We start from the raw sequence: 24,973 nt of genomic DNA on the forward strand, positions 1-24,973 counted from the left end.
AAAAAGAAGCACAACCAAGCTTGTGTCAGCATGCGTCAGTGATAAACATTCAAATGAAAAGACTTTAGGAACAAGATTTTTTGACTTTTACATGCAATGGACAGCATCTTTATCCTCAAACACTCTTATCTTACATCGTCAGTGTACCTGAGGTGGTCCTGGGAGTGACCTGATTTTGAAACAGCCCCTGAGATCTGATAACTAACGTCCATCTCATATTTGTAAGCAGTTTGAAGTTACTCTCCAATTTCAAGCTCACCTGTCCGTGCTGAAGATGAAACAGGGTCCCATAGCTCACCAGATGAAGGAGGCTAGCTCCAAAAATTTTGCAGAGCCAAACCTGGCACACCAGGGCTGGTCTGCACAGCAAGTAAGCCTGCTCTGGAAGAGCAGGGTGCACCCCAGGCTCTCATCTGTCAGGTTTACCAGCTGGACAGCCCCAAACCCAGCCCTACTTCAGGAATCAAGTACTTTGTTGGGATAGTATCATTCTGACCCCAAGGCCAGGCTCAAAGACACACTGTGTGCAACAGTATAAAGGTAGTCACTGGGAACAGAATTCAGTATACAGCGTGGAAAAGGACACTTGGGAAATTTCAGCACAGGCTATGTGGGAACACCTTCATTTTTCAGGCAAGGCAAGGCTAAAACCACTGCCGTAACCTGCTGAACCTCACCGCATACGTCTCGGTCACAGATCTGCGGCAGGGAAGCCTGACTCAGCCATGGCATGGCTGCTTCACATTACAGAGACGCATGGTGGCTGAAGGTGCTCCTTTCTCCTCACCCAGAAAGGAAGAAGAACATAAGGATGTCTATACCTGATGACCCACAGGATGCATCACACCTTGAGAGCTGAAACCCACTGAGATGGTTTTAGGGTGCCAAGGGCAGCCTCAGCATCCTACTGGGCTCCCAGTTCACCATCCAATCTCTTGTGAATCCATGGGTTCCCAACCATTTCCTTACTAAAACAGGAAACACAAGCGTGTCCAGATTTGAACATGAATGGACTTTAAAGGAACAAATGTGACTGAAAAAGCAATCACAGCAAAAAAGCATTTGCTTGCTCACCATTTCTGTTTTGTTAAATAAATAAGCAACATGCACTTGGGAGTGACATCAGAGCCAAGACCCCTGCCTAGAAGAGCTGCCAGTGTTACAGATTCTGCCCCGTTTCCTCCTCCACCCCCTCCTACTTTCAGGCCAAGTCTGCACCAGTGGGAACGACCACAAGTGCTGTTACAGTACAAGTGCAACCTTTCCTTTAATAAGGCAGTACTAGAGCACTGTACGTCCCTCAGCTTCGAACATTAATTTGTATATTATTGTATAGGGAGGTCAACTTCAGGCAAGTATTAGATTATTTATAACTTCAAATAACTTATTTTGCAAGCTCATTTGCCAGATTTCCATGTGAGGCAGCATTTGATAGAAATATGGAAAATGGCCTGAACTTTAAATGACAAACAGATGAGAAGGTCCGACAAAAATCAAACACTTTTGAAGGCCATGTGTTTTCATAGGGAATATAAATGGGATTTTTAATTGATGTTGACTTCAGCTCATGGTAACATTTTGGGTGATCTCAATTAGTGGGGTTACAAAAAACAGTAAAGAAAGGAATTTGATTACAGCTAGCCCTGGAAAAAAAGAGATTTGGCAGAAGTACTCCCTCCATTTCTTAATTCAGGGAATAATCTCTTCTGCAACGTAACTGCCCACAGGCAACATATTCTTGCAGCCACCAGGTGCAACAATGGCTTCCTAACCTGAAGATGCTGAGAACAATCCCATTATCTTTTAATTACCGTTTCGCTGTTTGAGCTGTAGCGATTTCACAACAGGTCTGAGTACAGGGCCAGCTCAGGACTCTGATGAGACAGGTTGAACTGGCAGTTCCCAGGAACACTTGCTATGTGATTTCACATCACTTGGATTTTCCGAGACGCAGCCCCTCAAACGCACAAGTGGGTATGTCCTCCTCTTACTGGATAAATATATTGAAGCATGCGAGGTTCTCACGTAAAATGTTAATGAAGACACTATGAGTACAAAGGAGAGAGATTCAAACTTCCTTCCCAGCTGGCATCTGCCCATATAGCAGTAAAGAAGGTTCACTGCTTCTCATTCAGAGCTTCACTCAGATCACCAAACTGTTTTTAACCTGGGGTTTTAAAGTATTTCCACTAACAAAAGTTAAATATGGTTTTTCCGGCTCAAGATGGATAGGCAAGATTGTTTTATTGCACTGTTAGAAAATCCTTTGTGCAGAAACAGTTTCTAAATGAAAACCATCTTACAAAAGTAACAGCTTGCACGCAAATGCACCACCAAAGAAAATTTTTTACCTATGTCAGGAAAGCCTTTTGCATCAGCTTTAACACATTTATCAGCTCCGCATTAAAAAGTACTTTTTCTTGGTTCGCACTGGGCAAGCAAATCATATTTAATCAGTCATAGTACAAGTCATTTTTTTGAATCTCACTTTTCTAAGTAAGGCGTAGCACACCCACCAAAGAGTCTGATATTCCACAGGTGTGTAGAAAAAGTCAAGTCAGAGCCTTCGTCTGTGCTACTCATGAACCTGTGTTACTTATCACCTCCATTTGTGCCTTGGTGTAAAAGCTCTGAAACCAGCAGAAATTACGGTGGTCCCGAAAAGTCAATTTGAACATGAGCAGAGTCATTCTTCACTTTAGTGTTCAACTCCTCCCTTCCCAACCAGGGCATCGCTTTGTGTTTCAACTCAGGGATGAGGATTCGAAAACAATGGAAAACAGTGAGAGAGGGAGAACAGGGCATCTCTGGTTTGACCAGCAGCAAGGCTTTCTTCACCTTTTCCCCCTTAGCATAACACCTTTCAGCTCATTCCACAGAACTTCAGCTTACCACAGTCTCCTATACCTACACTCTGTCTTTCCAGGCAACAGTCCCAGCCCCAACAGGACACATTTCTCCTTGATGCTGTATTTTTGACAGGGTTCTTCTTACCAAGCCCCTGTTATGGCCATGACTTTAGACTTGAGGTTCTTCTCCAGGTTCTTCTGCTACTCGCATGGGCAGGAAGGCCTTTGCTCATTTGCAGCTGTAAAAGGGTAGCCACTTACATAGCATGCATGCAAATGTAAAATGAACAGAGATGCACTGCCTCCTTTGCTACAGGCCCTGCCAGCCACAGTTTATTTCAGTCTGGGGTGAATTCAGGCCTGTCACCAGCTTGCAAGGCCACAGAGACCTGCAGAGCTGCCCTACAGACTAGAGACCTGGGGATGAGACGTGCAACAGGGCACATGGATCAAAGCAGCTTGTTCGCCTCTTCCCCACTCAAGTCATCCTCACATCACAGACATACCTGTGTTCCAGAGATTCTGAGGTACGTTCACTGTTAAACAAATTCAGCGGTTATTTATGACTCATAAATAATTGTACCACTCCCTCTACTTCTTCCACAGAGATGGCAGCCAAAAAGCCTTTCAGGGTCTTTTAAAAGGGGGGTGGAAGCAATATTCTTTCCCTCTTGCAAACAGGGTGGATATTTACCACCTACAGAAGGTGTCCAAAGAACTGATGAGAAATCCAGGAACAACTGAAGTACCCCTGTTAAATGCAGTCCCACTTGGGAATATAAACTTTAGACTTGCTATTCATGCAGCTAATGCTTCATCACAGCAGATCTTTTGCTTTCCTTTTTTTTGTTGTTGTTTGAATTTGAAAGCTAGGAGATAGAATATCAGAACACCAAAGCATGATGTTCTGAAGTTATTTTTCTCATTAGGTTGTATGCTCCAGGATATAGTTAGATCCCCTAGAGATTTATCGTCTTTTGTACGACAATCAGAGGCCTTGAAAGGTGTGTAAGTATTAGTTTTGAAAACACATATGGCTTAGAACAAAGAGAAACAGACTGATCAAACAGCAGGGGCAATGTACAGGAGTTAATAATACAAAATAATTCTGAGCAGCGGCCAGTTTTCACAAAGCAAACATCTCAATGTGGATGCCATATTGTCAATTAGACTCAGTCATTTTCAGATGTAATGGGAAGTGGAATACAATATCTACATCTGATGTATGAACACAACTGTAAAGAATCAATACCATCTGGCTGCAAAGCATTTGGTCTTTTAGTCAGCAAAACCAGGCCGTTCACACAATAAAGAACAGTTCAGACAATATGGGAACCTCAGACTTTTCAGCATATCATTTGCAGGGCAATTTTTAAAAGAGGAGACAAAGTTTCAGCGGTGCTTTACCAATAAATCTGAACAGAGGGAATAACCTCGACAAGGGCCAGAGGTTGAGGTGGAATCTGTGTTCCTTCAGGAAAGGTTTATGCGTTCACATGTGTTACATTACAGTCCAGATTCAGAGCCGTGTACGCGGGTCCAGCGCCAGGTCTGGGTTTGGCCCTGCATTTTCTCATTATGCTTGTCACAAGACATCAGAAGTAATCACACCGCACAGCAGTATGAATGTTAATAAAATAAACCAATGATTGATGAAGAACTTTATCCCAAAACATCAGCTATCTTAACTTGTATTTCATGGGGACAGTGGCATTAATTGTTTCCATACTGATTTAACTCTGTTTTGCCAGGAATTAGTACCACTTCTATTTACTAAAATTACTTTTCAGTGCCAATGCTTTTTATTTTTCCTTAATTTTTTCTTTCTCCCGAAGTCTTAGCTTCAATATTTACCTTCACTTTGAAAGGCTGGATAAAAAACTCTGTGTTTTACATTGCTTTCCCCAAGCTTTCCCACTGGCAAATTAGGCTGCACTCTTAATGCTTTAAGAGAGCTAACAAGCTCTTGAAAACCTGGAAGCAGGTTTGGGTTTCTAATGATGTGTAAATCTAAGGGATGAAGGAACTGTGTCATCAAGCAGGAGATTTTCCACAGTGGGGAAGGAGTAGTTGGAACTTCGTTTGTCCAGTTTGGCGCCTACCACTGCCCTAAGCTCTAGCTTGCGGCTCACTCCCAAGAATTCACCTGGATCTTGGCTCTCACACAAGGCTGCCTCTAGAGACAAAGGGCAAAAATAACCACAATGGATAAAAAGCCAACTGGTTGAATTTAGGAAGGAATGTGTAAGTAATGCAGGACATGCTAATATAGAGCCAAATACCGACTTACTGTGAATTGGCTTAGCTCTGGGGAAGCTCATTCAGAAAGGACAATTACATAAGCTAAGGGTCCGAGCAGTACAGTTTTTTAGGCTTTTTTGTTGTTGTATGGAGAAAATAAATGAAGGGGTTCATACATTATGTCACATTCTACTGATACAAGTCTTAGAAGGACTCTCTAATCCCCGGGAAAATACAAAACTTAAAAATCTACACAGAGACCAAGAGCAGGCAGGAGTCAGGCCACCTGCCTTCAGGAAAACACAAGGAGAAAAAACAGTTTACCTGACTGCCTCCCCCAACTCCCAGGGGGCCTGACTGCATGTTAGCCACAGCGCTGTCCCCCCTCCTTCTTCCAGACCTCCATCACGCAGGCACTGAGCACCGCCAGGCTGCACCACGCAGCGAAGGCAGCACACAAACAAACGCTCATACCTTTACGCTGGGCTGTATCCCACCCCACTGACTTCAAGAGGCCTCCACAATCTGTCCCATGAAACAAGCCTGGCTGCAATTCCTATTTTTAGTTACGCCTGACAAATCTTGAACTGCTGATATCAGAATTTAAAGAAATACATGAAAAACACTATTTTCCTTTTAAAAAATTGTTCTCCTGGGTCTCCTAGAGATAATAATTACTACTCTGCTCAGCTAGTGCTGTCATTATATCGCTCAATAAAATGGATCATTTTTAACTCTCAGGAGCATTGGGAGTGCCGCTACTTCCTTGTGTGAAAGTAGGAATGTGTCAGCTTTGTTTAGCAAATATAACATTTAATGTCTTTGTTCCTGGCATTCGGGATCAGCACTGAGCCAACAGCAAGGATGCAAAGTACACCGTGAACAGTCAGACTTTTAAAAGATACTAAATCTGTAAAAAAAAAAAAAAAAATCCCCCAGGTAAAAAGCAAACCTGAAAGATTTTCCCCAGAACACGCAAAACACAAAAGTCATAGCCAAAAACCCTTTATGCACCCCAATTCTGTGTTACACCATCAGTAATTGTGCCTGACCCCAGAACGAGTGACCCACATAGCTCTCGCTGCAGGTGCCAGAAGACACTGCCAAACCTCTGACCATTTCTATCTTGGTTGTCAAGGAAATAGTCCATGCCGTACAGACAATTGATGGCAGTCCTCAGCAGCCCCCTTCTTCTAATAGCATTCATCATTTATCCCCCAACTTTACGAACTATACTGTATCACGTGCACACACACACAAAGCCTCCTCAATGGCTCAAACATGCAATCCATCAGCAAACCACCCCCAAGCCTGCTGACAGCTCCACAGAGGTGGCACCCAGACTCCACACCAGGATAACCACCACCTTTACTCCACGCACAACAGCACCAGAAATACTCTGCTGATTTTCATGTCTTTTTTTTCTAAAGTAATCCTTTAAGGTCTCTCGTCCTCCCAAAGAGTATGTCGGCCCTTAACTCACCTGTCCAGCCACCAATATAAGCCAGAGTGGTTTCTTTTTTTCAGAGTCTGATGCCTGCTTCTCACCATCCCATTACCTCTTGTTCCCCTGGACTCACTACCTAGAAGTACATATGGAGTGTGACTACGAGTTCTGATGAGTCTTGGCCTTCTTGATGGTGGGGACCAACGTGGCTATGTGCTAAAAAGCTATTTGTGTACACAATCTGATCTCTTGAGTTCAAATTCAACTTAGTTGCTGTTTTAAACTACATTATTTGTAATACATGTCCAGGCAGAAAGAATTCAAAGGAAAAAAAATGTTTTCTGAACATGTTAAAAAAATAAAAGAAAAGAATGAAATCCAAGAACAAACCTCTAGGATTCCCCCTGTGAATTTCTGCATATTTCTGTACAGAGAAACAAAGTTTCCTTCCTTCTGGAAAAAGGAAAGCCTTGGGCCCATAACTCTTCAGATTCCCCAGATCTGCATTAATCTTCAGCAAGCATACCCAGAAACTTGGGGCCTCCACGCAGTTTCTTCTCATGCTCTTCTTGGAGTCCATAGCAGCACAGCTCGGGGTAACTCTACGACTCAGCAGAGAAACAGGGCAAATGTTTGGTCTTCCCAGAGGAGATTCAGCACAGGTTTTTAAGGAACTCTGCACCACGCCACTAAAGTCTCCTTTCTGCTGGGGTTCGAGAGAGAGTCCTCCTTGGATGAAATGGAGTAAAACAAAACCCTGAGGATGAGGAAACCCCTCAGTCCCTCCCAGACTCTTCTTCCTCTGCTCAAACTTAGAGTATATAACTAAACCTCTTAACAAAACAAAAACAAACCTAGAAAAAAAAAAAAGAGGAAACACAGGAGACTGGCATATACCAGCTGCTTTATAGATCTTTTCCAACATGCCCCATATTTATTCAAAACTGGTGTGCAACACCTGAATGCAATTCTTCAGCCTGACTATGATATAAGCAGAGCATTTTCATGCCATCAGTAACCTGATCCCACCCAGCTGGGCTGGCTCCCTGACAGCAGAGGCATTTCATCTTACTGCACAACCATGCTACATCTGCAAAGACAAAGAAGCTGCCATAAAGGGGTTCCCAACCACAGCAGAAGAGGGGCTGGAGGCAGGGGGGATAAGAGGGAAAAAATAAGACCGTATCTGCTGCACTCATGCTTAATATGAACACAGTCACAAAAATCCATCAAGAAGACGAAGAGGTTCTCAGATAGGGAAACTTGCTTGCTAACATCACACAGCCTGAACTTCTACCTGACTAAATGGCTGCCTGGCAACAGAGCACCGAGGGACTGAACTCAAGCTGCCAGCAGAAGCACGGAGCTGGCGAGCCCGCTCAGGCTCCGTGTCGTGAAGCCGCGTTTTCAAGATTAACAGGGCCAAAAATAGGCTTGGAATCATATTGCGCTTCACAGAAGGGTTTTTACCAAACTCCTGAGCAAAAAGGGTCATACGAGCAGGCACCAGGGGATTTTATTAAGTCCCAAGAATGGCAAAGAGTAGGAAAAGAGGGTTTTGATTTTTCAAAAATCCTTTTTGTTGTCATGAATAAAAAAAGAAATTACTCTGATATATTTTTGCAGCTTTGAAAGCAGAAAGGATATCCCATTTTACCAGGCTTAGGCACCTATGGCATAACTTTAGGCTTCATTTTGGCAGTTTGGAAACTTCCATTTTGTTTTCAAAGTTGACTTAAGCAAATAATAATTAGTGATCTCATCTAAGTCAACAGCAAACTTTCAAGAATGCTCTCATGTGTTCACAGAGAGATTTCTTCATTAAAAAAAAAATATGCATTTTTTTTTAACATTGTCTCATCTTATTTATTCTTTGCTGAGAACTCCAGTCCTGCAGATCCTCTAGTGAACGCCTGGGAGCCTGTCCTTGTCAGGGTACAAACAAGAGAACCGAGAGATTACAGAAGGGAAACACCCCAGTGCTCAGATACAAACAGGCATCCCCACGCATCCAAGTCCCCCACTGACTTCAGGGCAAAGGAGACAGTAGATGAAAGATTGCATTAGCAATGATTTTCTGGATCTTCATATGCCAGGCTCTCTGGAGCTCATTGAAGTTAATGAGAGCACTGGGTGCACAAAAAATGCAAGACATCCCCCTGCAGAAGGGAGGGAGGCTGTGGCCCACTCACTGCAGAGTTTCCTGTGTTCATTTGTTTATAGAGCAGAGTTGAGGTTAGTTCAGAAGAGAGTTCCTCATTTCCTCCTCCTCCTGCCCCTCTCCCTAACCAGATGTGACAATGTTACAATATTATTATCCTGTCAGCACCACAGGGGGAAATACATATAAAACTCAGGGTGAAAGGAGAGCCAAAAGAAAAATAGATCCAAGGCAGCACCTTTCAGATTCACTAGCCCATCTCAGGGAATTGCAAACCTGTACAGCTGGACTGCAGTTTCATTTGAAATGCCTGTGGGCAAATGCTTAACAACAACTTTTAGAGGTCGTGATGAATGCTATGGGTGATCCTACTGAAAACCGAGGAGCTACCTACAGCCAAGGGATGGGACGTGAACCACTGGGGCTGACAGGGTAAATCACATGCTACACTGAACGACCAGCCCCAGAGGGTTTCAGCATGCCAGTGCCCTTTGGCTCCTTACTGTCACTGGGAAAAGCAAACCCAGACTGGAGTTTGGCTATACAAACCACTGGCTTACTAGTTTCCCTTGCAAGTCTCCCACCACAGACAAGCAGGCTGGGCTTTCATCCAGCCATGGGAACCACAAAAGAGTGCACAAGAAGAAATCTACCTAGCAAAGGAAACAGAGGAAGGAGACTGTTAAAATGAAATATGATTAAACATTCAAGATATGTAGAAGACTCCACTGAAAGGCTTTTGCGTCTGCTTACTGTACTGAAAAAGTCAGAGATACTGTATTGCAAAAATCAGAGATACAACAGTTCTAGGGCTGTGTCTCGTGAAATTCAGAAGGTCACCCCTCCGTTCTCTGCAGCCTTTCAAAGAGTTATAGTCACAAAATTAACCACCACCATCTCTGCTCACTACGTGCTTTAGCCAAAAGCACAGCATGGTTGATATTATTCTTCTACAGTGCTATAAAGGTAGTCTACTGCTTTTCCCCCAGCTGGTAGACTGAAAGACACACGGTCATTGCAGAAAAAAAAAAAAAACTATTAGCTATCTGTAGATCATTTTTCTTCATTTTTTTTCTCCTCCATAAAAAGACTGATAAATAGAAACTCTTGCCCGAATAAAGATTTGTCAAAATCTCTAACCCAAGAGGATAAAACTGCCTTCTAAAAAATAAAGACCTCACAAATATCTATCCTGCTCTACCCTTTGCCCTTTCACCCCCCAGATTCCCCAAGGCATGCTTCCACTCTACTAAGGAGGAAAAGCTTCTTTCATCACTTCACATGGGACCAGGATTTGTCCCCACGTCCCTAGAAAGTATGGAAAGAGCTTTCAAAATGCTTATGCAACATACTGCTGAGAACTACAGGTTTGTCACCAGGTAGACAAAAATCTTTGAAATCTTCCAGCCAAACACGCAGGCTTTGGAGGACAAGTGTGTCTTAATATGGGGTCCCTACAAGAGCAGCATTACATTCTTGCTTAGTAATGGTGTCTCCTGGCATACAGATGGATCTCTACTGGGGCTGATAAAGACGTAATTGAATTCTGAGTTCATGTTCATTCCAGCTCTCTGGGACTGAACTACAGAAATAGTTTCAAGCCTGAAGGTGGTTCGCATACCACTGCGGTCCTTTCATGTGTCAGCTCCGCTAAGCCACTGATTATGGATCTTGACAGACCCATTAATCCTCACGCAGGAAATCATCCTGTTTCTTCTAAGTTGTAAAATAAAGCATTACAGAATCACAGAATTGAAGGGGTTGGAAGGGACCTCGAATGATCGTCGGGTCCAACCTCCCTGCCAAAGCAGGCTCCTTAGAGCAGGCTGCCCAGGTAGGCGTCCAGACGGGCCTTAAATATCTCCAGAGAGGGAGACTCCACAACCTCCCTGGGCAGCCTGTCCCAGTGCTCCGTCACCCTCACCGTGAAGAAGTTCTTTTGCATGTTGGTGCGGAACTTCCTGTGCTCCATCTTGTGGCCATTGCCCCTTGTCCTGTCCCCACAAACCACTGAGAAGAGGTTGGCCAAATCCCTCTGCCTCCCACACCTCAGGTATTTATACACACTGATAAGATCTCCTCTCAGTCTTCTTTTCTCCAGGCTGAACAGACCCAGGTCTCGCAGCCTTTCCTCATAGGGAAGATGCTCCAGGCCCCGTATCATCTTTGTGGCCCTCCACTGGACTCTTTCCAGGAGTTCCCTGTCTTTTTTGTACCGGGGAGCCCAGAACTGGACACAGTACTCCAGGTGAGGCCTGACCAGGGTGTAGTAGAGGGGGAGGATCATTCATAGAAATCATAGAAATCATTCACAGAATCGTAGAAAGCATTCCCTTTCTAATGGAAAGAGCCTCACCATGCACCTCTGCAGCTAAATGTGATGTAACCAGCAAAACATCTGCCTGGACTGACTTTGGTGGAGTGCAGTTTGAAATAAGAAAGACATCCACAGCAGTCAGCTGGGCTAATGGTTAGCAGGAGGGAGACGTGAGGGTCAGTTGACCTCTTGAAAATTAGACACTTGCTTTGACAATGTTAAAAAGGCCAACCCAGATGATCTTTGAAGCCATTCCTACTTCTAGTAAGAATCTCCATGACAATCAGAGCCAAGCCTTAGAAGCCCCAAATTTCCAAGAGCTAAGCCAAAATAGCAGTATCTATGCACTGGTAACAAAATAACTGGAAAACATAGGTTGGGTTCATGCAGAAGGCTCAGTTGTTTCTCATTGTGGACTCAATGCATTGTGAATACTTTGAACACAAGCCCAGCAAAGCCAGCAGGAAGCTCTCCATTGCTCTCAACAAACAAGGGGACTGATTCCAGAGTAAGAGCTTGGAGATCCTCTGCCCAAATGCACATTTCTACCTGATGCAGCATCTCTCCTCTCTCTTTTGCCTTAAGACAGAGGTAGCACAGATGCATCTCACCTTTCGGAAGGGACACATGCAATGTGCTGTATTTTACAGTGGTGCCAAGCTGCAATCCGATCACTTTCATTCTTCCACTTCCCCCCTAGCTTTCCACTGTTGTTCTACAATTTGTGAAGAAAGCATGTTGGTGAGGAGACAGACAAGCACAGCTACCACCAAATGTTCAGTGTAGTTCTGTGAGCAGCTGGCATTAACCAATGATCTCATGCAAAGTAAAGTTTAAGCTAGCCACAGAGAAGAAAGGACAATGTATCAAGTAGAAATCAGCAAAAATGAATAGGAGTGGATATATTCCCAGAGAAGAAAGCGCGTTGACTTTGCAAGGTGTTTAACAACCATGTTGGAAAGAGATGCCCTCTGGAGCACGCCCTGTACAGAGTTCCCTGCTGTAATCAACATGATTATTTGTCTGGTGTTAATACAGTAACATGTGGCTTTGCTGAAAAGTCCCTGGCTGCCTTTCAAGCTCTTGAAAAGACACCAAAGACTTTTGTTTTGATTGCAAACTATTTTTCAGCACCTCTGTGTTAGAGTGCCCACGGAGTCATTTGACAGGGCTGTGTGACTCAGGCACTTAAAGGAAAGAACTAATGTTAGATGCTAACACCCACGTAGGGACTTACAGACTTTTTAAAAAATGACTTCTCTTTTCCCCACCAAATTTTCCTGACACTTCCAACTTACTAAGTTACTGTTTATTTTATAAAAAGGCTGTCTTAACCTCAGTTTGGAATGAATGCATCACCAAGGAATCTAATACTATGGTAGTGCAATACAATATCACTTCACAATACCCAACTAAAAGAAGCCACAAAATTATTTAAAATATGTATTCAAAAAGTGGTCACATTTTCATGATTCATTTTAACCAGTACGATGTAACTTTTTTCAAAGGTGCAAGTTGTTCTCTCCAGGGTCATCCCCTCAAGATGAAACCACTCTTTTATTTTTAGAGTTTTATTGAGATAAGGTATTGAAAATTTGTCATTACACACTGAGCATGTGCAACCGGTGTCCCATGCTGATGACACAAAGTGTTGACTGTTTGGCACCTAGAAAACTTACTCCTTCCATTTTAACAACAGATGTTGGGTACCTCTATAAGCATGATCCTTTTCCCATCAAATTTGGCAAAGTTTCTACAACACACTATTATCAAGCATCTAGCAAACTGTTCAGATTAAATAACTCAAAGCTGAGATGGTAACACAGAAAATATGGGAGGCGATTGAGAAAATCTGGATCTTTTCATGTGGCACTAAATCAAACTCACTGAAAAACACTGTTGGTAAGGGTGAAAGCCTTATACAGCAAAGGACACAGCAGAGCTTTCAGTGCTAAATGTGCTGGGAAAGGCAGAAGGTTTGAAAAATCAGCTCTTTGAACTCTCAGTGCAGACTTTTATCTCTGCAGAGAGTGCAGATTACCTGGCCAGGACTGTAGCAGAGGAACAGCATGTGCAAACAGACCCCTGTCAGCAGGAAATCAGGCCTGAATTACCCACCAGAGAGAACCCCCCTGCACTGTCCTGCCACATAATGGCAACGTGGCTTTTGTGGTTTTGTTTCCCGAGCTGGAACCTTAGCCTAAGATTTTCAGGGGAGTCTGAAGATCACCACCAAGTCCCACAGGAATTCAGCACTAAAGCACCCCTTTTATGCCTTTTGAAAAACTCAGCCATAGCTACATGGACAGTCCCTACACTGGAACAAGAAAATGGAGTCTAGGAGAGGAATTTTAACACGGCACATTAAGCCTCAAGAAAAAGTGGTTATGTTTGGGATGGTCCACGTCCTTTTATCAGAAAGAACGCTCATTATAAGCTGAAAGCAGCTTAAAAATCAGAAGTATCCAACGTACCAAACCAAATAAATGCATGAGATGCTCTGTCTATTCTCCAGTGCCTTGAAAAAGTTGGAAAAAGGGACAACATGCTGATGGTTTAAAAATCTGACCATCTTCCTGTATTTAAGCAAGGAAGTAACTGTGAGTAACTCTTGATTTTGCTAGGGGCAGTCACTGAGGGTATTCTGAGGTTTGCCTTACAGATGAGGAAACTGAGTCAGAGGGATTAAGTAGAGGGCCCAAAGCCACAGGCAGACTTCCCTGCCAGGACCAAGTTTATTAAAAGTCCCCTGCATCCACCTGACTTCCAGTCATATGATGAGGCCTCTGTTGTGTGTCACAACTACAAAGATTTCGCCTGCTACTGTAAAACAAGAAGGATTAAACCTGTCAGCATTTACAGCTGGGATATTCCTGAGAATTCCTAACAAGAAATACTGATGAGGCAAACCATTTTATCCAAGTATATTTTTGTTTTGAAGCATTCACATGCTTGCACCAGTAAAAGCTATGAATCTACTGCAGGGAAGTAGTTTTCATGAAGTCCAACATGATTTCTCTGTATTGAAATCACATTGCTTAAAATATGAGCGTGCCATCTTTCAGCACCCAAATCCCTGCAGAATGGGACAGAGACACAGCTTTACAGAAGCATCATGTTTCCACTTCCAGCTTAACAATAGCTTAGAAGTGCTGGTATCCTGCAACGAGAGCCCAAAACTTAGTATAAGCAGAGAATCACAGACAAGAGGGTAAAGAGAGGCCACCTTATCTATCTGCTGGCTTCTCTCCAGGACCTAGGCCTGAAATGCCCTTTCTTCAAGACTCCCCCACTTAAATCTTCTTCCAGGCTCCTTCCACAAGAAGAAAATTAAACACCAGCTTCCCTCCCAAAACAACTGTAATGCAGTTTCGAAGGCCCGTATTGCAAATAGTGTAGCTCAACAGTAACAGAAAGTTTACAGGGATTCAAAAGCCCTAGGTAAAATGGACTTCAAATTGAAATTGCTTTCTGTTTACATAGACTCTGAAATATAACCACTGAAATACTCACTTTCATTCGTTAGCTGAATAATCTTCCTTTATGAAAAGGAAAGGGGAAAAACACTTGCCAAAATACTGAAGCCCGATGTATTTCCATTTCAGTATATTTCAACGGTAAATTTCAGTTCTAAAAAGACTGACAGACAGGTTTATACCAAAACTGAGGCCAGGTCAGAGCTGCTTAGGGCCTGGTAGCTGACACAGCAAGCTTCCCCTTACCATCAGCAAACTTTCAGAGCTAAACACATTTGCTAGGGGCTCCAACAAGGCACAGTAGCAACCTGTGGGTTTAGAAGAAGTTCTCTAGCACGTTTTGCTTCATAAAATTACAGAAATGTAATGCTAAAGAAAAGAGTTAGTCCATGCCTGTGACTTGAAATATGACAAAAATACATTTAAACCATCCTTGACAATCTTTTGTCTTTTCAGCTCAGTTACCTAACCTGATCCAACACCATTCCAGTAAAACCAGAGGAGTAATGCAATATGAGTAAGATGTATCTGCTTTTAAATGTCTAGAAAATATTCACAGGAAAACTGTCAAAGACAACTTAATCTAGCCTCCCAAGCAGACAAACAAGGAGGTTGATACTTGCTATAACTGCAAGTACTGAATAATGAAAATTAATCAGTAAAAAGAATCAGTCAAAAGAAAGATTGCCCAGATAGGTAAGCTCATTTCCACCATGCAGAGCTCATTTCAGCACATTTCCTACTTATGCAGAGCTCATTCCAACACATTTCCTATTCAGGCAAGTACAAGCATTGTACTTCCTCAGCTTGCCCTACTTGCCTAACCTAGACCAAACAGACTACACAGCTCTTTTTCTGTATTTTGTATTTTCTGCCTATAATTTCCAAGCAGGTGAAAACCACTTGGATTCTTTCAAAAGGCAGTTCTGGTTTCTACTTAAATTCCCCAGAACAGCCGAACATGATTTCATGGAAATTTCTGCATTTATTTTTCTCTGGTTTTGACTTTGCAGTTGAGATTTAACTCAACAGCAGAGACAAGCCTCTGACGTTTAAAATCCCAAAGCTGGGGCCTCCTCTTTTGTGCACAGCATTGCTCTGTATTAGTGAATATTTTTATGATCTATGTAAAGGGGCACTCACCACCTCCCTACTGATCCAGAACACCACAGCCTCTGCAAAGCTCAGGGGAGGATTGCTAGGGAAGGAGAAAAAGTGAGAAAGCAATCTTTGTCTTCCACTGCTACTTAGTTTACAAACATGTATATGCAAATCCAGGCAGACCCACTTACTGTAAGTCCTCATACAATTCCAACAAGTCCCAAGTCTCCAACAGCTGCCTAATTCTCCCTAGCTCCCTGTTCTGTGCTCATAATGCTAGTTTTCCTCTCTGGAGGAGTTTATTTGACCATCCATTAGTACAAGAATGATCACACCAAGTCAGAGCAAGTAACTGCCTCCTACCCATCTCCACTAGTGGCCAGCAGAGAAAGCCCCCCGAAGAACATAAAAATGAGGCCCACACATAAATACTTCCCTAACGCATTCTCCCAGCCTCCAGAAATTTTCAGCTCAGGAACGTCTTGTGCCAGAGGTGATTTTAGTTTTAAATGCTCTTATTGTTTTTTTTACCCATGAGTTGGTTCCGGAGAAGCTGCAACAATCTCAGTTTGTACCACCTCTACTGTGGTGGCTCGCAGAGGTCCCAGACCTTTCTTGCTTCCCCCAGTTTGCTGGAGTAGTGGTGATTAATGAAGCCAGCTGGGTAAGCTTCTCCCCCACACTGCAACTGAATATGACAGATGAACCTAAGGAGCCTGGCTGATGCCACACAGCATGGCTGACGACAGCACATCCGTATCAGCCAAGCACCATGCCCAGCTCTCCCCTAGCTCCTCTTACTACCTCTCAGCCACATGAAGAAATGCCATTTGAGTAGACAAAGACTAGGGAAACTTGCATGCAAAACCCTTTTCTGCAGCTGGTTTGCTGTGTGAACATCAGCAAGGCAATTTGCGATCCTTTTTTCAACAGAGGGGCTCCTACACAGACCGAGTCAGAGCAGTTTGGCTCCCGCTTAAATTTCTCTGGAAAAATGTATTTCTCTTTGCCGAATTACAGCTGAAATCTCCTTTGAGTCCTCATCCCACAAAAGGAGATAATGCACTGAGCTGCCTCTCCAGAGGTGATGGGGAGGAAAGACATTAAAGTCTTCTTGTTCAAGTGTTCAAGTACAGTGTTGAAGGGGTCCGTATATGGCAAGAGCCCATTGTCTTTACAGACAACAGCGCCACTGTAACAGGCAAAGCTGGGTGGCGGGTGGCATCCTTGTTCTGTGAAAACAGCTGGATCTTTGTCACACTCCCTCTGTGCTCCTACTTCTAACACTGTGAGCAAATGGGCTCTCCCACTGTACACTTGAGACAAGAAATGTGTAATTGCACAAGCACACACATCTGATCACACCACAAGTGGCTGCCTCATGCTCAGACTCTCACATAACACAAAGTCCTGATTTTTCACACTTCCACCTGTGTGTTTGCTTTTTCCTTAGGTATGGACAAAGTTGCAACGGATATGCCATTTGCCAAGCTGGGGTAGGCATGGGGAGGGAGAGGGCTGATGGAATGTGGGAGAAGGTACTTGCTTTAAGCTCATTTCTCCTCGTCCCTAGCGCTGATGGAATTGTATTCTGCACACACGCTGAAACATTAGCATCGGCTGATTTGGAAGGAATATTGGAAATGAAGTGATAGCAGAGTAAATGTCAATGCATTCAGTGTGACACAGTGAGCACCAGATCTTAAACAGCTTCATCATTGTGGCATTTACTGTATCCTGAAATAATATTAATCCCACTGTTGTCCTTCTTGATGGAATCATCCATGAATATGGTTTATGGGACTGGCCAAAGTGCTAATAGGTTAAAAGAACAACCTATCCAGTGTTCCACTAAATTAAGGTCGCTTCATGGGATTTAATGAAACAAGTACTGCGTGGGGTTTCAAAGGACGTTCCTGTAATTCATGTCTATTTAGGGCTCCTGCTAACCAGAAACCTAATTTCTTTGAGTAAAATAGGTTTTTGTGAAGCCTGGCCATGTGAAAAAAGCTTTAAAGGGCAATAATCAGAAGACCTCATCTGTAACACTTTGTTATTTCGGATCAGTGTTTTGAAAGTTTGGGGGATGGAGTTACTTCCAAAAAAAAAAAGTCAGTCTGCAAATCAATCAGAACAAATGCGTTACTGCTGCTTGTCTCTCAGAAATGCCTACATGGTTAGAGTGAGACCACGACACTATTAAGTCACAAATGGTATAGGGGCCTAATAGGGCATAGATCCTGCCTCACAGACTGAGCAAGTGAAATGGCTCCCGTTTGCCCAATGAGGAACTGATTCTGCTTGCCCACAGTTGGGCCACTGTCTCAGACGGAACTGTATTTTCTTCCCCAGTTGCGTATGTATCATATATAAGAAAACAAAATCAGTATTTAGCATGAGTTAGTACAGATATCCACTATGGAACATAATAATAGTAAATTCAGATTAGTTCTTCTAATTTAAGGCCCTGCTTCCACTGTTTTTTTCTCATGTCCTTGGCTCAAAGGAGCAGCTAAAGGACCTTCTACAAAATACTTTTGGAAGCCACCTTAAGCATGGGTGAGGGCCTGCACCCAGCACTTAACATCACTGATCATCAAAAGAAAAAAATTAATCTTAGCATTTTCTAGGTCTTTAAAGAGAAATACTATACATAGCAATTATTGTGGCTTGTGCCCGTGCTTTCAGGGTACCAAACTGAGGCTTGTAGAAACTAAAGAGCAGCCCCAGCCCCTAAGGATCTTACAGTCTGAGCAGTATTAAGTCATATCCTGACATTTCACCATGAAACAAAGACATGGTCAGAATTTAATAAATCTGACTACCTGTGCACTAATGACAACCCATGAAAAGGCTTCACTGGGAAGGGAAAGAAAGAATAGCTTTGCCAGTGGAGACAGCAGAAGGAATGAGAGACTGGCAAACTGTTTACCAGAAGCAAAATTAGGTCAAGACACCAGAGGTAATTCCCTGCTACTGTTCAAACTCGATCTGTAACAACCACCACAGGCCAAAAATTTGATCAAGGACATAAATTCACAGTTGCCTTGAGAAAAAGTAGTCTTTCCATACTTTGGAATACTATAGTCAGTTAAGTACTCCTCGGAAGCCCAAAACAGGCCAAATACCAATAGCCACACTCCATCTATGACTCGGATTCAGATCTTGTATCCAGTTTCTAGATTCTGGAAACAGACTGCTGATATCTTTACTTGAGCCAAGCACTAACGCTGACAGGTACTTGGCATTAATGTGTGCTGTCAGAAAAAGGAGGAGGCACAGTGTTTACATTTCCTACCTCAGTGATTCCTCTCAATGGCTTGAAAACTTCTACTGCTAGTGCAGGCTTCTTGCAAAGGCAAAGTCAGCAACTTTGACTATTGCATCAGACTTCTGCCAGCTGCAAAGGAGCTGTAGCTCTGCAGCCAAGCATGCCCACACCAGAACCTAGGGCCCCAAGCCGGGCTCCACTGATGCTGTGAGAGAAGCTATGGGGATGGCAGCTATTTCCAGGAAGAAACGCTAATCCTCCCCACGCCAATCTTCTACCTGCAGCAGGGAAGGGGTGGCTTCTCTTTGACTTTCCAAAGATTTTATTCCTAGCTTCACCCCATCACAGCACTGGTCCCCTCAGATAAAGCAAAACCTTCACACTGCCAAGAAGTCCTTTCCCTGCCTTGCCCACAACATTTAGGAGAGGCATGCACACAGATTTATGTTTATGGTTCACCAGTGTGCTTATGAGGCAAGGAAGATGAACCCCCAGGGAAAGATGAACCCTTCATTGCTTCCTGGAGGAAAAGGCTGCTACAGCACCTCACAGTGTTTTTAAGTCCTCAGAACACAGGGTTACAATTCAATGGGCTGCCCTACCTATAAGAAATTCTTGAAATCTAATAGATACTCTAACTTTTAATTCCAGCAATTCAATGCTCACCAAAAGCAAGCAACCTTGAATATCATGGTAGCCAAAGTCAGTGACCATACCTGAAAGAAGTCTCTAGACTCACTGCAAATATAGCGTGCTGTGCCTGCCACCCGAACTGTCTGTGCACACAGCTGCCTTGCAGGCAGGTTGTGTACTGACCTGTCAACTGTGCCTGCACAGACGTGGAGACTTGAGGCAGCTGTCGGCTTCTTGCAGGAAAGTGACTTCTCTGTGTCCACTGAAGGGACAGCCTGCAAGCAAATGCTTTATTTGGTTTTCTCACCTTTGGAAGGAATAAGGTTCCTTCCTTCACATGGGCTCAACTTTTAAGAGCAGACAGGCTTAAGGGGTTAAGGAAAATAAAGTCAGAGATGGGTCAGATTGCAACAAAGGTTGTAACCTGAAAGAAGGTTGGAAAAAAATGCAATTCCGAATTATACTTTGTCATAGATTGTGTTTGTATTAGCCCTAATATCCACTACACAGAATCCTTCACCTTCACAGACATGATCCAGACCTTGGAGTTGTATCCTATGAGGCAGAGATTGACTGGAACTGAGACCAACATATATCTTGTCTGCATGACAGACTGAAACACACACCCAACACAAGAAGAATAAAACTCTCTCTTGACTCTGTCTGCATTGCAAAAGAGAGAGGGGGAAGATTGATTTATTTAAACAGTACTTAACTAACAATAAACACTATCAAACCAAAGCAAACTAATGCTCAGCCATTAAAGCATCCATTCAATGGACCATCTGTCATATTGTTAAGACCTTTAGAAGTTGTTTAACAAAATGTTAAATAAGATGACATTCAGCAGCACAAAATGCTTGACTGGCTAATGCAACAAAAAGGGGCTGGCCTGCTGGTGTTTGATATACTGCCCTGTGCTGCAGGCTGAAAGCTCTGGAGTGCACCAGGGGCTCCCAGGCTGTCGCTTTTTATCTCAGTGAATGGTGCCAGAAGAGCCCAGAACCCCCACAAGCTACAGGCCAGTGTCAGCAGCATCCCGCAGCAGAGAGGAAGAAAATCCCTGTAGATAGGAACAAATGTACTACGTAAGGAGAGAAAAAGCAAGCAGAAGAAAGAAACTGGCCTACAATAGTGAGAAGGAAGAAAGTCCTGTATTTTTGCTGACCCATGTCTGTTCCAAATCCAGATAGTTTTATTCCAGCCCACCTCATATGTTTATATTCTACCTTTGAAAGTAAACTTTGATCTACGTGCTGTGAAAATAGTTCAGATTGGGTATGACAGACTATCTTGTAAATATCTGACAGCTTTAAAGATGGATGCAGTCAATTCAGCAAAGATTCATGCAAGTTTTGTTTGTTTCTTACGTGAGAACAGATTTTTCTCATTCCTTTTTGGGAACAGCTATTCTGATGCAATATGACTTTTTAGGAACTTATTCCATTGATGCCAGAGGCTTGTGCAGCTTCAAATCTACTATTAGAGTTAAGGCAGTGCAATTGAGTAAGGCAGGAAATTAGTAAGAGCAGTTGAAGAATAGATAAAATGCTGCCCTGAAAAAGCCCATTTCCTAAGAAAAAGTCTTCCTTTCAGATTCGCAGAAGGAAAAAGAAAAAAAGAGACAAGTATTTTAAGCTTAGACATCTATGAGTTTTCACAAGACACTACTGTAGGACAGCTCCATTGCCACAGGTGATGCTCCCCAGGCCAAAATGCCACTAACAAAACCAAAAATCTGTGAGAAGCAAACAGCAGCATGTAAATGACTGTTAAAAATAAGGCCACAATGGTACTCTACAATTTATATCCTTCCCCTAGCATTACAAAACCTTTTTAAAGACTCAAGGCTTCACAGCATTACAAAATGTAACCCTTTTTCCACTGAGATGCTTTACTATACAAGTATTTTGTTTCCTATACACCCTACCAGCACATTTACCTAACCAGTGCAGAAAAAAGAGAACCCAGAAAACCAGCCGGCAGGTTGAAACTTCCCAGCAGCTCATCACTGACAGTAAGTATGGAGGTCCTTGGAAAATCAGGCCCCGAGCATCACAAGCAGAGTTACCCCATACTACAGACTTCTGGGGTTTGTTTCAGCTTGGTGACAGCTAATAAAAGTGTGGTATTAGCAGGCAGTATGGAGCTGATATGCTAATGCCTAGATGAGCGTCCACATAAAGACACCCTACTGTCACTTCAGTAGAGCAGGCAAACTCTAGAGGAGATTATAATCTAGAGAGCTTCCTCATGTTTTCACCAACCCTCAGTGGTAGCCAAATATATATAAGGATGAACTACCATTAAAAGTAACCAAGATTTCTAGGTTAACTTACTGATTTGGCAAGTATTCCCTCTGAAAACATTCTTCTAATATAGTGTTATTTGATACATCAAAACTGGGACACAGCCAAGTCCTAGAAAGCAGGAATTCAGTATATGTTAGCAAGGCTAGATAAACACCAACTGACAAATGCATAGAGTTTACCTTGGCTCGTTAACGGATACTAACATTGTAAGCCTTGTTCATGCTGTGATTGATACACAGACTTATCTGTTACAACTAAAAATAAAGAACCAAAATCAGTGTTTTCTCTCCCTGAAGTATATTCTTAGAAAGAAAAAAAAAAATGTTATTCCAAGCTGTCTCTAGAACCTAAATCGCCTGCCATAAAGGTGCTACTCTCACGTGGTGGCAGTGGCATGTTAAGTATCAGCCAGATGTGGACACAGTTTCAGCTTAATAGCAAGAGTGATGGGGAAACCACACAGCCCATTTTCCTCTCAAATGTCCTCCCACAGCCTGTTTCTGCCTCTGCAAGATCTATTCCAGATGAATAAGGGACCTGGGAAAAGCAAGCAAGATCACAACAGTGTTCTGGTGATGATGTGAGTAAATAACAAAATATATATTCACTCCTTTCCTGCTCAAGTTGAGCTGGCTGTGAGTAGAAAATACTTACAGGAACATCCCAGAATGATCATTTTCCAAACTAAGAGCTCTAAAGGTCAGTCTTCAGTAATACCAAATTCAAAACTACCATAACTGTGTCACCTCTTGGGAAAGAGGGAGGATTCTTCAGCAAAACATACGGCAATAGCAGTTTATTTTATCACACCGCTGTGTTGTTTTGAAGTGAAGGAAGGCTTGTAGGGAGACACAGTACCTTTTATTAGACCATTTATTATTGTTCCTTCCCCGCCCTTTTAAAAGTAGTTTATTTTATGGGTTAGGAGTGACTAGAGCACAGAAAAGACCTCTGCTGTAGTACTTACAGACAACAGAAGAGAACAGAGCAAGAGAAAAGAAAAAGGAAAAATAAAGAAGAAATAAAGTAAGACAGAGTGATCTATTCAAAAGCTGGCGTATGAGTGTTTTATTAGAGACATACACTGTCAGTGTGCGGGGACAGGAGAAACAGTAAAAAGACTCCCTATGCAACTATCTGGCTACAGACTGATTCAAGGAGGCCACCCAGAACTCTAGCCATGTCAACAGAAAGATTCCTAGAGATGCCAGCCCAGCGGCTCCTGTACGCACCTTTCAATCTACAGGGATGTGAATCTTCAAGCAAGAATGAGGAGGCCGTGACCAGTTTCAGACTTTCTAAGTCACAGTGCAAAGTATGTAGAGCTAAGCACGTAACTTTATTCTGCATGGTAAACATGCCAGCTTTTGACACAGAAGAGCAAAAAGAGCATTTTTTTCCCCTCCATTTTGGGAGTTATAAATTGTGCTGGCCTGCCCCCTTAGATATGTATGCCAATGAAAGCTTCCTACCTGCAAGCTTACCTGAAAAACATCACACAAGGTAACGGAAGAGCGCCAGCATGTGGAAGCTGTGCTGCTACAACACCAGAGAGACCTGGCTCCCACTGCTAGATTCTTTGCTCGCATGATCATTAGTTAACTTCAAAGAAGCATCTGACAACCTTCCACAGCGCATGAAAAAAGCTGAAAAGATCAATTACAAAAATGATTAGTATGCAAACTACACGCGGGGTTCTGGAGGCAGCTATTTCTCCGTAAGTGTATCAGAGGCCAAATAAAATCATCCTACCCTCTGTTTACAGCATAAACACCAGTTACAAAGACACCTTTAAGGATTTTCATTCTATTGGAAACACATTCCTCTTTTCATGCAATTATATTGTGTTGAAACATAAATGAAGCTTTTGAAACATGAAACTAAGGAACCTTATTATCCCATAAAGGACAAATTTGCTTCCATGGTGAATTAGTCATCTAGCTAATCTACCTAATTCCTTTTCTTTAAAGCAATCTTGCTCTCATCGAAAGTTGTCATTAACTGTACCTGTGGTTTTTACTCCAGGGACAAAGTAGCACATTGTTAGAATTGTGTGTTAAATGCGTGTTTGAATAGCATTAATATGATAGTTTTGCAGTTGTGGAACTAGGCAGGAACCCAGTACCTTCATTGTAAATACTATTTTCAGTGACCTATAAAGTGGATGTAACAGAACAAAACACTCCTTTATAACAGCCAGGCTTACGGGTAGGATTGTGCCCTTTATAGCAATGGGTGGTTTTCCACCTTTAGAGAGAGAAAAAACATTTATCAGACTTAGCTCTTCTCTACATAAATCAAGAAATCAGGTTTCTAAATGCATCAGGCAACAATATTCCTTACAAGTATGAACTAGAAGCAGCTGCACTGACATCCGCAGAACTGCACCTATTAATAACAGCTAAGGATCTGGGCTATAATACCACAGTATTAAGGGCCAGTAGGTCTCATCAGTCCTCCCTTAAGGAAAAAAAAAATAGAGATTGAAATACAAAAGCTGGAAACCAGCTACTGTGACTGTATCATCAGGTTCATCTTTCAGGCAAGTTATGTGTGATTATTTAACCTGGAGTGGCCTTGGATTAGCATGAGAGACTCACAAAACCTGCAAACTACACACCAGGTCATTCATCCATGAGCCTATTTGATTCACACTGTTTCAGAATTAGCAGAACACATGCTGACTTGGTACACTGCCTCACTGTAAAGACATTAAACCAGATGTGCAGCAACCGATCAAGACTGCCTTTTCCCAAGCACATTCTTTCTTCCTGCTCAACTATTTGTTACAGAGCTAGGTCTGCTGAAAGGTTACTGAACCACGCAGCTAACGAAAATGCACAGAGATAGGAGCTGCATCGTTGACTGCAGGAGAATTCCTCGGGTCCACGTTGAGCCACAGAGAAGCTGTGCTGCTGTTAAACGGCTGATTAGTTTATTCTGCCAAACATCTGAGAGCATCATTAGTTACACAAATGGCTTGAATTATGATCAAATGAGCTGAGTAACCTGCTGCCACGGAACTCCATGTGAATCCTGTTTTATCAGATCCCAACATGTGTTACGCAGTGCGAAGCCATGTCTCCTTGCTCCACCCGAAGGCTCAGCCAGGACAGGGCTTAAGAGTCCCCTTCTTATCTTGGGACCACCTCTCCTACTCAATTG

At 42.8% G+C, this 24,973-nt stretch overlaps 1 long non-coding RNA gene across 1 annotated transcript in view; it reads right to left on the reverse strand.

The window, feature by feature from the left end:
* Positions 1-24,973, reverse strand: part of LOC121068129 — a 282,842-nt gene that overhangs the window by 223,540 nt on the left and 34,329 nt on the right. The window contains exon 4 of the long non-coding RNA XR_005818638.1: positions 23,293-23,454. This is a non-coding gene — a long non-coding RNA (uncharacterized LOC121068129). The remainder of the gene's footprint in view (positions 1-23,292; positions 23,455-24,973) is intronic.

Source organism: Cygnus olor, chromosome 3, assembly GCF_009769625.2.
Source record: "Cygnus olor isolate bCygOlo1 chromosome 3, bCygOlo1.pri.v2, whole genome shotgun sequence".
NCBI classification, from domain to species: domain Eukaryota; kingdom Metazoa; phylum Chordata; class Aves; order Anseriformes; family Anatidae; genus Cygnus; species Cygnus olor.